Source organism: Podarcis melisellensis, assembly GCF_964234715.1.
Source record: "Podarcis melisellensis genome assembly, chromosome: 9".
Classification (NCBI taxonomy): domain Eukaryota; kingdom Metazoa; phylum Chordata; class Lepidosauria; order Squamata; family Lacertidae; genus Podarcis; species Podarcis melisellensis.
The window spans coordinates 7,108,358-7,121,445 of NC_138541.1; the positions used below are offsets into that span (position 1 = coordinate 7,108,358).

Below are 13,088 nucleotides of genomic sequence, written 5' to 3' on the forward strand. Positions count from 1 at the left end.
ATTCAGATCCTGTTGGAAAAGGTTGAGACAGGAGGGCAGCATGTTGACACTTTACAGCAAGAGTGATCAATGTGGTGCCCTCCAGATGTTGTGGAACCATAGGCGCCGACTCCATGGGGCTTGAGGGGGCCCGAGCCCCCTCAAAAATTCGTTTGGGGGGGCTCCGCCCCCCCAATAATCTCCGGCGCCCCTCCAGCAGAGCGCCATCGCCGCCCCTCCCCAGCCCAAAATGCACAGGGAGGGGCGGGCTGCATGCCTCCTGCCCTCCCTCCCGAGCAAAAGCTCCACCCAATTTCCTTTGGAGCTGATTAATAGGCGCAGCACGCTCTCCCCTATTCGCTCACGAGGAGGCGGCGCCACTTTATTTGCATATTCATGAGCTTATTTATTATTCATGAGCTTTCCCGGGCCCCCCCAATATTTTTTATAAGTCCGCGTCCCTGTGTGGAACCCTGGGTCAGAGATGATGAAAGTTGTAGTTCAGTAACATCTGGAGGGGGCACCACATTGACTGGCCCAGATTTACACATATTTGCAAAGATTTAAGAGTATTTTCCCTGTCCACAGGGAAAACAGGGGAAAATATTGGTCATAGCTCAGTGACTGAGCACATGATTTGAATGTTAAAGGTTCCAGCACCTTTGATCCTTGTATCTCCAGGTAGGGATGGAAAAGACCCACCTGAGATTCTGGAGAGCCACTGCTGGTCAATATAGGAGGCTGATTTGTCTATAATGTCAGCTTCCTACATTTCTATTTTCCTCTGAACTGCATTTGATTTACATGATAGAAAGACCTTTTTTATTATTATTTTAAGAGGAGTTCAGCTACTTGTGGAGTCCGAGAGAATGTATTTCCCTGGAGGTTCTCAAGAAATAATTGGACAAGAGTTTTAGAATGTTCCAGGTGCAGGATATCCTGCTTCAGGGCAAGGGGTTGGTTGGGAATTTCCATTGGGTCCTTTTAAATCATACAGTTCTGTCTATACATAAATCTCTAGATATGTCTATGTTAGAAACTTAAAAGTACACCTTATTACCATCTCCACATACACATTCATTCACCAAGGAATCATACTTCTGTGAGGAAGTGTTCACAAAACTACCATTCCCAGTATCATTTTGGTTTATATTTATTGCCTATTTATGGCCAATTTTACTTCAGGCAAAGGACCATGTGCCGTGCAGAAACAAAGATGAAGAAAATTCTCTCTCTGTATGTGTGTGTTTACACACACATGCAGACACTCCTCATTCTTTGCTTATACAAATTAATGACAAATTGGGCTAAACATATACAAAGCATTAAAAGGGAAAGTGTTCATATAACCTGCAATGGGAGTCCATTGCGTGTGTGTGTGTGTGTGTGCCTTGCATAGTATGTGAGGTGTATTTTGAGAGGAATGTCCAAGCAAAACATCAGCAGGGATTGCAAAAGAAGCAGAAATAATTTTCAGAGGATTAGGAACATTACTCTTGTGTTTATGTGCATACACACACATCTCCAGACCATCGCTGAGTTTTACCTAAACTAAAATTGATGGTGAACATACTTGGAGGATCTGGCTCATACACCTGTGTTGATTGGACTCTAGATTACATGCCCTTTTTATCCAATTCCTAATTGGCATTCTGGTTGAGACCTGCCAGTCAGCCAGAATTTACTCTTTTAAATGTTTACTTTAGTGATTGTGTTTGTATGCTTTGTATGTCACGGCGTGAGTTAAATCCTTTATATACTTGCTTCTGTCACAGGAAGACACTGGATAAATGTTGGTGTTTATAATAACTCCCCGAAGATTCAAAATAGGAATCTTGGATAGTAAAATAGGGAAGCAAATCAACGTGATAATGCAAATGTTTAGCTAAGTGGAAGGTCCATATAGAAGCAGTATACATCTGAATACCAGGTGTTGGGGTTCAATAACCCACAGTAGCTATCACCACCATGCTCTGCAGGCAGGTTCCCCAAAGGCATTTAGCAGGTGGTCATTTGAAATGGAATATGTGATTAGGTAAGTCTTCGGTCTGATCCATCAAAGCAACCCTTGTGGTATTTTTAAATAGGAATCAGATATTATTCAAGTTCCTCCAGACAACCTTCTTATTGAACTTTCAATCTTAATTTGTTTGCACAAATCTTACACAGATTATGCCTGGTCTTTATTGAGCATAGAATGTTCAATCAGCCAAACGGCTGGTTATAGTGATATTATTATTATTATTATTATTATTATTATTATTATTATTATTATTATTATTATTATTGCCTGGCACCTAAAGATATGCAAGGAAGACACCAGGTGAGCCTTCCTACATCCCTAGCACAAACAGAACTTCATAATCTTGACCTGGAGAAGTTCTACTAGAGATTTAGACATGTAGATGGTCTTTTGAGAAGCGGACACACATTTGGTATAACAGCTAGTTTGCACCTGCAGCTTCCATACATTTCAGGTGCCTGCCAAAGTCTCCTGTAGTTAATTGGGTTATCACCACTTGTTAATGAGAGCACTGTTGGCAACATAACATTGTAGAATTTGAACTGGTGAAATCTCGCTTTTGGTTGTAACTGTTGATTTAAAGGCTGGAGTTAAAAAGGCTTCCGCCTTGTAGCTTAAGACTTTGCACAGAGACAACTGAGGCAGAAAAGCCAAGGGAAATGGCATCCAAAGCTGTTATAACATTTACATGAAAGTGGAGCAAACATTCAGTATTCAGTGACCTCTTTAGCACAGGGGACTGAAACCCCCTTGGCAGCAGCCACAAATGTATGTTTGCTGTTGGAAAATTGCTTTGGGAAATGGTCTGGACTGGGGAAGCACATTTTCCATCAGGATAAACTTTCGTAGTAAGCTGAGTTTCGCCTTAAAAAAATAATAATCTCCAAGTGTAAAAACATTGTTATTAAATTCTTTTTAAAATGCTGCTTTCTTAGCAAGCCAGACTGTCAGTTAAAGTGCTGAAGCACGGGCACAATCAGGTTTCCTCCAGAGAGGACAATTTAGCTCTGGTTCTGCACAAACACGAGCTGTTGATGTGAATCATAGAAATGACAGTGGCTGAAATGATTTTTTTTATGCACATACACACACATAGAACATTTCGTAGAGCATTTCTTGAGGCTCTGTGTTCTAATCTATGTTCCGGTGAGGTCTCGGCAGGCAGCCTTCTGTAAATAATTATCTCTTAACCTCAGGTAGCTGGTGGAGAAATGCATTTAAATTCCTGCTTGGCCATGAAACAAATTTTGTGATCTAAAGAGAATGCCCTTATTGATCAGACCAAAGATTGATGTCATAGAGAAGTGAGCAACCTTTCTTGAGGCCAAGGGGGTGCATTTTTATGCAGCTCTAGACTACTTTCCCCCATATCAGTAGTTGCCCCTTCCTTCTCTCTCTTTTCTCTTCTCTGTCTCTGTCCTCCTCTTCTCTCCATTCGTATTTCATTCAACCTTCAATTGCTACCAGATTTTTGTTCTCCTTCCATCTTCTCCTTCTTAGATGACACAGGCAGGCAGCTTGCAAAGATGTCCCCTCATTCATTTCCAGCTTTCTCAATATGGACCTGACCCTCAGCCTAGGAAAAAGTCCATAGAGGTGAGGGAAGAAGTTGGGAACCATGAAAGTTGAGTGTAGCCTGTCATGACTCCCTCAGTGTCTTCAGGCTCAGCTCTCGGGTGGCAGATTCTGAAGGAGGATCGGAAGGCTGGAATACAGAGAAGGCTTTCCTTCTATATGTTCCCATCAAGTTCTAGTGTGGAAGCATGACTTTTGTCTCCCTCCCTTCCTGATAGTAACAGAGAGTTGCCGGAATCTAGGAAGGGCTCTGATGGGATGGTCAAGCAGGTCCTGAGCAGTAGGGAAGCAGGTCTGACACTCTCTCCCAAAATCAGGTGCCACCTCCAGAGAAGGAAGGAGAAGTGTCCATGCAGACATGGTGCCCCTTTTTTTCAGGCCAGCCACTCATGCAGAAATAGAGATTCTCATTAGGAGAATCTGCACCTACCTTTACTTCAAAGCTTGATGGATGTGGGCCTGTTGCTGGAGAGACTTCTCTGCTCTTGCGCCATCTTGAATATCTTGTTCTCGGATCCCCAACTCATGAACCTTGGCTTCACCACTAGACTAGCCTCCCTTCCCCCTCCCAATCATTTGTGGGAGTTCTAGCACTGTAATTACTGCTGCTGAGACTGACCTGTTATTCTGCCTTAATAAAGACTTTGCTCTTACTTGGACATAAGAGCAGCTACTGTCTTGTTTGGGGAAGCAAGTCAAGATACAGACCACAGGCTACGGGTTGCCAAATGTTTTCCAACTGTAACATTTAGATAATTAAAATGTTCTAACTATAACTTTTAGATAATTGTAGCTATAACTCCTCCCATCACTGTATTTGGGAGGAACCACATTCCTTCTGACCAGTGTCACATGACTGTTTTATGTAGGAGAGATGATTAGACATCAATTCTACTTGAGTTTCATGGGTGATGCATCTTTTAAAAGTATTAAACCTTGGTCTCCCAGTCGCTATGCAACTATTGGTTGATCAGTGTAAAAAACTGGGTAGACTGTTAGAAACACTAATTTGAAGATTGCGGAGAGGATGGGAAAACTATATAAATGGATAACGCTTAACACCAATTTTCCCCATTGCCTCTTTTTTAAAAAATGTGCCCAATCAAAGCTCTATATCTACTAAAAAGCTTCTTTCTTAGACTCCTTCCCCCCTCCACTGCCTCCCTTAGTAACCATTAGAGCAGAAGGAGCGCAGAATTGTTCCAATGAGGCTGAAGAGCTTAATTGGATAAGCCCTTTCTCTACCAGCTTAATACACACATGTATATTTCTTGTCAGGGACTTTATTGAGAAAACAATTTGAGGTCTTCTGTCATTAAACTCTGCAGTTACACAGCTTGCCTGTTTGCAGGAGGGGGATGAGAAAGAACAGAACAGCACGTCTTGAAAATGAGCACAGAAGGGCAAAATATGTAAACAAGGGGGACTGTGTGCTTACCCAGTAATGACATCAGTCAAGCATAATTTAATACTGTGCCATCTTCATTAAGAGGGGAAGGGGGAAGGTTAGATAACACACTCAGCTGGTTACCAACCTGTTGCACCTGACATTGTATTTTGCTTCAGATCTTTGTAATGTTCCCCACTTTCATTGGGGAGAAGTTAGCATGGCTGGAGGGGTGGGACTTTGCACAACCCTGTATGCAACATATATGCTGGAAGAATGCAGGCTCTGAGGCAGTGCCTTCTGCAATACATGAAATCTGTGAAAAAATAATTGATTAGTTGATTGACTAAAACTCTTAGGACTCAGCTAGACTGGTAAAGAAAAAGGGATTTATATGTGTTGCATGTGCGATATAATCTTGTGCCACCAGATGGCGACGTGGAGTCTCATTTTTCTCTACCTGTTTCCCCTGTTTAAATTTACAATGCTTTAAACTGAAATGCTTCTCTGATGGGTCTAGATCCAGCCTTAATTAGCCAAAAAGTGTGGGAGCAGTCCTGCATTTGACTGTATGCCAGCATTTCTATCCCCATTCTGCAGACATAGGAGAGGTGCTGAGGCAGAGAGAGAATTGCTTGTACTGCATGAAGACCACCAAACCTGTTTATGATGGAGATGTAATTTGAATTAAAAACTCCCTGTGTCACAACTTACTGTCTTAACTGTGGCAGTGCTGATTTTTTTTAGGAAAAGAAGGGAAGGTCTGGAGGAGTACAAAATATCATTGGGGGGGCACTTTTTCACACACCCTTTTGAAGATTTTAATTAATTAATTAATTAATAGACAAAGTGTGCCGCTTCTCTGTGCCTCACCTGATTCCCTTTTGTCTTGACCCGCACTGTATAGTCAGGGCTCACGTAATGAGATGATGTCACACCACCGTCCAGCCAGCCGTGTATGTGCTGCGCTGTGAGGGCAAGCACTGCCATTGCCGCAGAACAGGAAGGGTAAGTGTGGAACCAGGTGCGAGTTTCCCCACTTCCAGTGCAGTTCCATTGCCACCTCCAGAGGGCAACGTGTCGAGAGGGAAGCAGCACCGCTCAGTTCCCTGGGCAAGACAGTGGTGCCCTCCTTTTCCTCTACACAATGGCAAATGCTTGGGCCCCTGGTTGCAAGTTCCCTGAAGCAGCACTGAAAGGGGGGGGGGAGAGGCACCTTGTTGAAAGCTCCCAAAATAGAACAGTGAATTCAGTGGCCAATCTTGCTTCAGCCCAAGTTCCTGAAATACTCTGGCTCTCTTAAGATGTTAATTATGCTATTATAGTACTATTAATAGCACATTTCAGGGGGGGTTGCATTTTCCTACCCACCTTAGCTAATGACCATGCACACATCGTAAGGGGTGTAATCTACCCCATCTCAAGCTCTTATATTCGTTTTTGGTTTTGTAGAGAGGGAATTTAAGGACATAGCCCTTCTCATTAGGATCAGTGGTTCTTAAGGGCACTAGGGCGGGCTGGAGTTCTTTCTTTCTTTCTTTCTTTCTTTCTTTCTTTCTTTCTTTCTTTCTTTCTTTCTTTCGTCCTCCTGCATCGGATCACATTAAGCTAATTCATACCCTACCTCTCGTTTCTCTTTTTGATACTTTGCCTTTCATTATTTATCAAAAAGAAATTAAAGGGAGAGAAAAGAAAATCACATCTCCTCTTTCCTTTTCCCTCCCCTTGAAAATTAGAGTGTTATGGATGATCAATACTAGAGAACAAGAGCGGGGAGGTGGGGGAAGTGGCTTAACTGCGAGGAAAGGGAGCGTGTGTGTTCTTGAATACCAAAAATGGCATGATGTTCTTAATAAAGGAGAGAGGAAGAAATGGCATGCAGCTTGGAGATGCTCACCAGGTTTCACAACAAATGCATTCATTATAAAGCCAGACACAGTCCCATTTAAAAATAAAATCAAATCACAGTGTTCTTCTGCGTTCGTGTGGGTTTCTCTCACCCACCCACCAAATTGCATCCCCCCCCTTTTGCCTTGCCAGAATATTGTATAGTTTAATTTTTCTGACCACGAGGCATTTTCTCCTCTCCTTCCCACCACCAGGTGCCTATGCTGCAGCAAATGTACCTTTGGGCAGATTTTGATTTATTTTCTATTTTATTTTATTAGTATTATTTTTTTAATAATACAACCAAACCAGTCACTCCAAATACTTGTCTGGAATAAGGAGATGCCCCAGCTACACACTGGCTGCACACAGGGGAATTATCTGAAATATTAACCTTTAGATTGCTGGCTTTCTCCAAAACACCAGCAAAAGAGAACTGACAAAATGAAGCAATGAATTAATGCAGGCTCAAGAAAAATGAGTGTGTATATGTAGCTCTTTCGGGCTGGAGCCTTGGGTGTCTTTGCACGAGACTGGTATATGCATATGGTCAGGATGAGAATGTGTAATAAGCAATCTTGTGGCTTGTTGACCAATCATCTGTGAGAGGGAAGTAAAAAAGAAACCCAATGGGTATGTGGCTGCCATTGCATTGGCTTAAGAAAGCTGGTCCTAAGCCATGGGTAGGCAAACTAAGACCCGGGGGCTGGATCCAGCCCAATTGCCTTCTAAATCCAGCCCACGGATGGTCCGGGAATCCGTGTGTTTTTACGTGAGTAGAATGTGTGCTTTTATTTAAAATGCATCTCTGGGTTATTTGTGGGGCATAGGAATTCATTCATCCCCCCCCAAGAAAATATATATAGTGCGGTCCCCCACAAGATCTGAGGGACAGTGGACTGGCCACCTGCTGAAAAAATTTGCTAACCCCTGTCCTAAGCAGTGGCATGCCGTGAAATTTTCCATAGGGGAACAGTTAAGTCCAGATACTCCAGCTTGTGAGGGCAATGTTTTTGGAGGAGGGGGCAATATGAACATTACGTGCCTCCCTCCCTACGCCAAGCAGAAGCTTCCTGGACTTTGGGAAGGAGGCACCAGACCTCTGACAGGATGCTGGGGTCGGGGCAGGGTTTGGGGAGGGGGTGGGAGGGCTTTCGGATTATCGAATCCCCCTAGTCCACTGACCACACGCCACTGGTGCTTAGAGTGTGCCTGAGTCCAGGGCCTGATGATACAATGGGAGATCTGTTATTCTGCAGCCTGGGTTTCAATATATTTTGAGTGATTCCCTCCACCATCCATAGAAATAGCTGGTTTTCAACAACAACTAAATAATAAATAACAAGCCTGGTACTCTACAGAGAGAAGGGATACAGGTTAGAGATAGGAAAAAAAAAAATCCTATTATGGCTGGTAACAACAATAACAACAACAAGCCATGCCTGTCACAATAATTTCTTTAATGTGCTGATATTTTTATGGTTTCCATTTGCTCCTTGGTTCTTTTTTTTAAGCGTCCCTAATTTAGAGCTGTCATATTTTAGAAGTATTAGGAACACTTCTCTGTTATCTGTACCGAGCTCTCTAGAAACTCATTGTGGGGCGGGACCCTGCAGCTGGTTCAAACTAAGTGCACCATGGCTGGTTTTGCTGGCAAGAGCAGGGAGAGAATGTGCTCTGGGAAGTAAGTCTGCAGACAGCTTGAGGAGGAAGAGAGTTTTGTCTCTTCCCCTCCTTGCAGGAAATGTGGGGGGTGGGCAGGCAACATAACCATTTTTATTTATGCCAGAGTTTCCCCTTGGTGATCCCCTGATAATTGCTGCTTCGCGTGATGGTCTGGTGGTGGTGATATTCCACAGGAGAAACTCCAGTGGCCACAATTGCTGGAGTTCCGCGGAAGAAGCTGAGACAGTTTGATTGATTGATTTTTGTAGTGTTACATTAGCTGTGTACCTATGACTCTCTCTACTCCTTTTCTACTACACTTCCATACCTCCAAGAACAAACATACTCTGTAAAAGATAACAAAATACCCTTTCAAAGCATCCCCATCCTCATTACATCCTAATGCCTTCTAATCTTTCTTGCAAAAGAAAAGACAGGTGCAATTTTTGTATTGTGTTGCCCTTTCATCTTTACTTACACTTTCTGCAAACCCTTTCTCCTCTGCCACTTCCCTAAGACGCATCCTCTCCTCCCCCAAAAAAAACCACACACCCCTGTCAAGAAGGTGTCAACCCATACTCTTCAGATTCAGCACCTCAGTGTTGTTTCCTATGTACCTCTATACTTTGGGGGGGGGGAGAGAGAGAGAGAGAGAGAAAGAAACACACACACACACACACACACACACACACACACGTACTCATACTCAGCTTCACTGATTTTTTCCTTCTTTTTCTCCCATTGAATACGTTTCTGTCCCAGCTATGCACCCTCTAAGTCATGTTGCTCCCAGTTCTGACAATCTAGGCATTTGGTATAAGTGGGGCTTTGTTCAGCATCCCTTTCCTCTCAGGGGCAGGCAGGCAGTGAAGGAGCACATTCTATGTGTCCCTCTCCGAAGCAACCTCTGTTTCCCTCTCTGAGCTGGTGGGATTGCTTGCTCTCCTTCCCTGAGCAGGATCTCACAATCTGGGGAATATATTTATAGGTTTCTGCCTTTCATCTGGCAATTGAGCTCCCCTCCTCCGTCCACAATGGGGAAGGCAGAGATTGCTGCACATACAATGCACAGCAGGCTTCCCAGCGAGACCCCTGCAAGCACTCAAGTCAGTGGCTCACAGGTCCTCCACATTTTCTAGATGCAAAACATATATGGAAAGTGGCACCTTGGCACTGATTTTGCAAATTCTTCCCCTTTCATACTACAGAAGAGGGAGACCTGGAGGAAGATAAATCATTCCAAATGTGCATTCAAAACTCTGCACTGTCGGGGTGCCCAAAATCATGACTGTATGCGCTTGTGTAGGTGTGTAGGTGTGTAGAAAAGACACATGCCAACAGGATTGATGCTTGTACCAGAAAACCTCCTGTGAGGCAGGGTTTAAATTTGGGGGGGTGCCTGCTTGTCTGCCTGTCTCATTGCCAGTTTAATTGTTTAAAGCAAACAGATGTTTTTGATACTGTGGTCAGTTAGTTCAGTGTGGGAATTAGAAAGAGCTCCGGTCAGAGCTCTCTCTCCTGTTGCTGCTGTTACACATGCACTTTAAATGCAGTGGTGTTTAATCAGATCTCTGACAGCTGCCTGGAAAGGTGGGAATGACTGCAATCTGATTTGGATTGCAGGAAATCAATGTTTGCCCTTTGGGCCTGCAATTATTAATTCATTTCTTGTGATAACTTTTCATTGTCTTGAAAGTAGCCCATGGAGTACTAGGGTGTGGATTGGTTGCTGTTGTTTTTTTGGTGGGGGTTTGTTACTGGGTTACTTCTTCATTTGCCCCATGTGTTGGGATTTCCCATGTGTCCTGTTCTGCTTATTCTCCTTCTTTTACTTTACCCATTTCCCACCACTTTTGATGGAACATCTAAAAGCAATTGACACTGCAATGGTTTTTTTATGCAAAATTTTGACAACAGCATGCACTTTGCCTTTCAGAACTAGATTGCTAATACATTGTGGTATTGGCTCGTGCTGGTAAAGTAGCAGCAAAGGGAATGGACTTCCAAAGCATGACTCTGAAATCAAATAAAATCTTGCAGCACCTGGTTTAAAATTGCAACCATAGGAAGTGGCCAGACATCTTCGCTCATTTCTGCCCATTGGTGCTGCTGCTAGTTCTTCTCCCCTGCCTGTCTGCCAGCTTTTCTGTCTGCCCATCCTCTGCACACCTGGAAACACAGCCAATTCCTGATCAAGTTCTTTCAGAGTCTCTAAGTGCCATCTTGCACACCCTGTAACCTTAAAGCAAAGTCATGCAATTCTACACAACCATACACATCCATGAAAACCCATGCATATGTCTTGCCACCCCCAACAATCTATCCATGTAGCAACAGGAGTCAAGGAGAGCTGCCCATTATTGGCAAGGATTGTATTGCTATCACTTATATATAGCAGTTCCACTTGAGTATTTCTCGTCATACCTCTTTGAATAAAGCATCTAAATATATATTTACACAAAAAGGCACTGCTGATAGCTTTGTACAGATTTATGGAGTTTTTGAAAGCGACATTCTCCAGATATTCACCAAGCAAAGTGCCCGAAAAGGTTATCGTGATTGAGAGGAATCTGCATGATTTCCTCTTAACTCAGCATTGCACAAAATATGTGTTGTTCTTAACTATGCCACCTTTGCTCCAGTAGGAGGCTGCCTCTAGCCATTCTGCAAATGCCAGAACCTTTAACTGAAGTCTAACAGGGCTTGGGACATGTACATTCAGTGTGGCATTGGGCTTTGCAGGGAAGAATGTGCCCTCTCCTAACTTAAAGCAGCCCTATTTATCGCTTGGGGCTCTGTAATTCAATTTAGGTTGTGCTTTATAAGTGGTTCAGGAGTTGGCCAGATAAAGTAAACATTGTCTATTTCCCTGCCAGGAGAAGGAACTGCTATGTTGGGAGGGGTTTGGGGGGGTTGGGAGGGGGAGTCTAGCTGAACTCACACCTTGTATGCATTTTATGGACCTCTAGCCCCCTCCTCCACCCCACACTTTTATTTATTTATTGCATTTTCAAGCAGGTGTTAGCTATCTCCTTCCTACATCTATTTGCTTCAAAGCAGTGACATTTTGAGATAATTAAATGTAAGATACCACTGTGGCATTTGCTTCTGTCTCCGCCACTCATGAAAAATAGGCAAAGCATGTGTTGTTTGTGGGGGTGGGGGGAACCCACTCACCCTTTCTTCGTTTCAACGATAAACTATCTGATTATGATGAGAGAAATATGCACTTGCCTGATTTTGCATTTTACGGAGGGGGAAATTCCACAGGTCTGGTGTGTAGGCCTGCATACTGTTCTAAAAGTGCACTTGGTAGATTTGGCCATAGCCTAGAGGGTGGCAGGTTTTTAAAAAAACATGAGGGAGGGGGCTAACATAATGCAGCCATTTTTTAAGAGGGGCACTGAAAGAAAACCAGCAAGTGGCTTTGATGGCAAGTTTTGCTGATTGTACTTAATGACATCCACTCAAGCAATGAGCCAGAGATGCAAAATGTGTGATTTCTCTCTCTCTCTCTCTCTCTCTCTCTCTCTCTCTCTCTCACACACACACACACGCGCGCACACACACACGCACACACACACACACACACACACACACACACACACACACATTGACTAATGAGGCCACCTAGGGATGGGCTACCTCCCCCTGCCCCCACTTTTTTCTTCTTCTATGGTCTTGCTGTTGCAACCAGAGGCATTTTCTAACCATTCTGTATGCAAAGATACCTTTGGTGTGTTATTCTGAGGATTTTACTCCTGAGCCACATGCACAGAGCTTTTGCCACTACAAATGAATCTCTCTCTCTCTCTCTCTCTCTCTCTCTCTCTCTCTCTCTCTTTCTCTTTCTCTTTCTCTCTCTCTCTCCTTGCTCTGTGGAGCATGGATGGAATAGTTCCCCTTACTTTGGGGGGGGGGGCTACCACATAAAACAATCAATTTTGGGGGAGATAGTGGGAGACCTGATATAAGTCTTTGAGTCCTCAGAGGAAGAGGTCAAAATGGCAAGTTGGAGCAGGCTTTCTGTTGCTGTTTTGCCCAACCCTATCCCACCAATTGGAATATTGTGATGGGGTCCATTTTGATCCCCAATGAGAGAGACAGGCAGGCAGAAAGACAGAGAAGGACAGAGAGGCTGCATTTTTTGTGTGTGAGGCTGTTAAAGCAACTTACAGGGAAGGTGTGTTTTTAAGCCCTCTGCAGTGTTGACAGAGTGACACAGCAGCTACTGGAACATCCACTTTTCCATTCAGACCAGCCCCTTGGAGACTATATATAGGTTTTACAGGTAGCATAATAAGCAGGAGAAAATAATTTTCAGTGCCCTGTATTCAAATTCACAAACCACATCATGGTACAACCAGCCACAAGTACCCAATAATTTTCGCACCATGAACCCATCAAATTAATTCAAATGTGTGTTTCTTTTTGGCTTACTTTAAACAGCTACATGGGCAAGAGAGATAAAATTCATGCTCCCTCCCTCCTCTCTCTCTTTCTCTCTTTCTTTCTCTTTCTGCCCCCCCCCATATATTTCCATATACACAATCCAGGTAACGTACACCAGTC

General features: G+C 43.6%; 1 protein-coding gene across 2 annotated transcripts in view; it reads left to right on the forward strand.

Annotated features, from left to right (window-relative positions):
• Nucleotides 1–13,088, forward strand: part of CTNNA2 (catenin alpha 2) — a 399,473-nt gene that overhangs the window by 184,523 nt on the left and 201,862 nt on the right. The window lies entirely within an intron of this gene.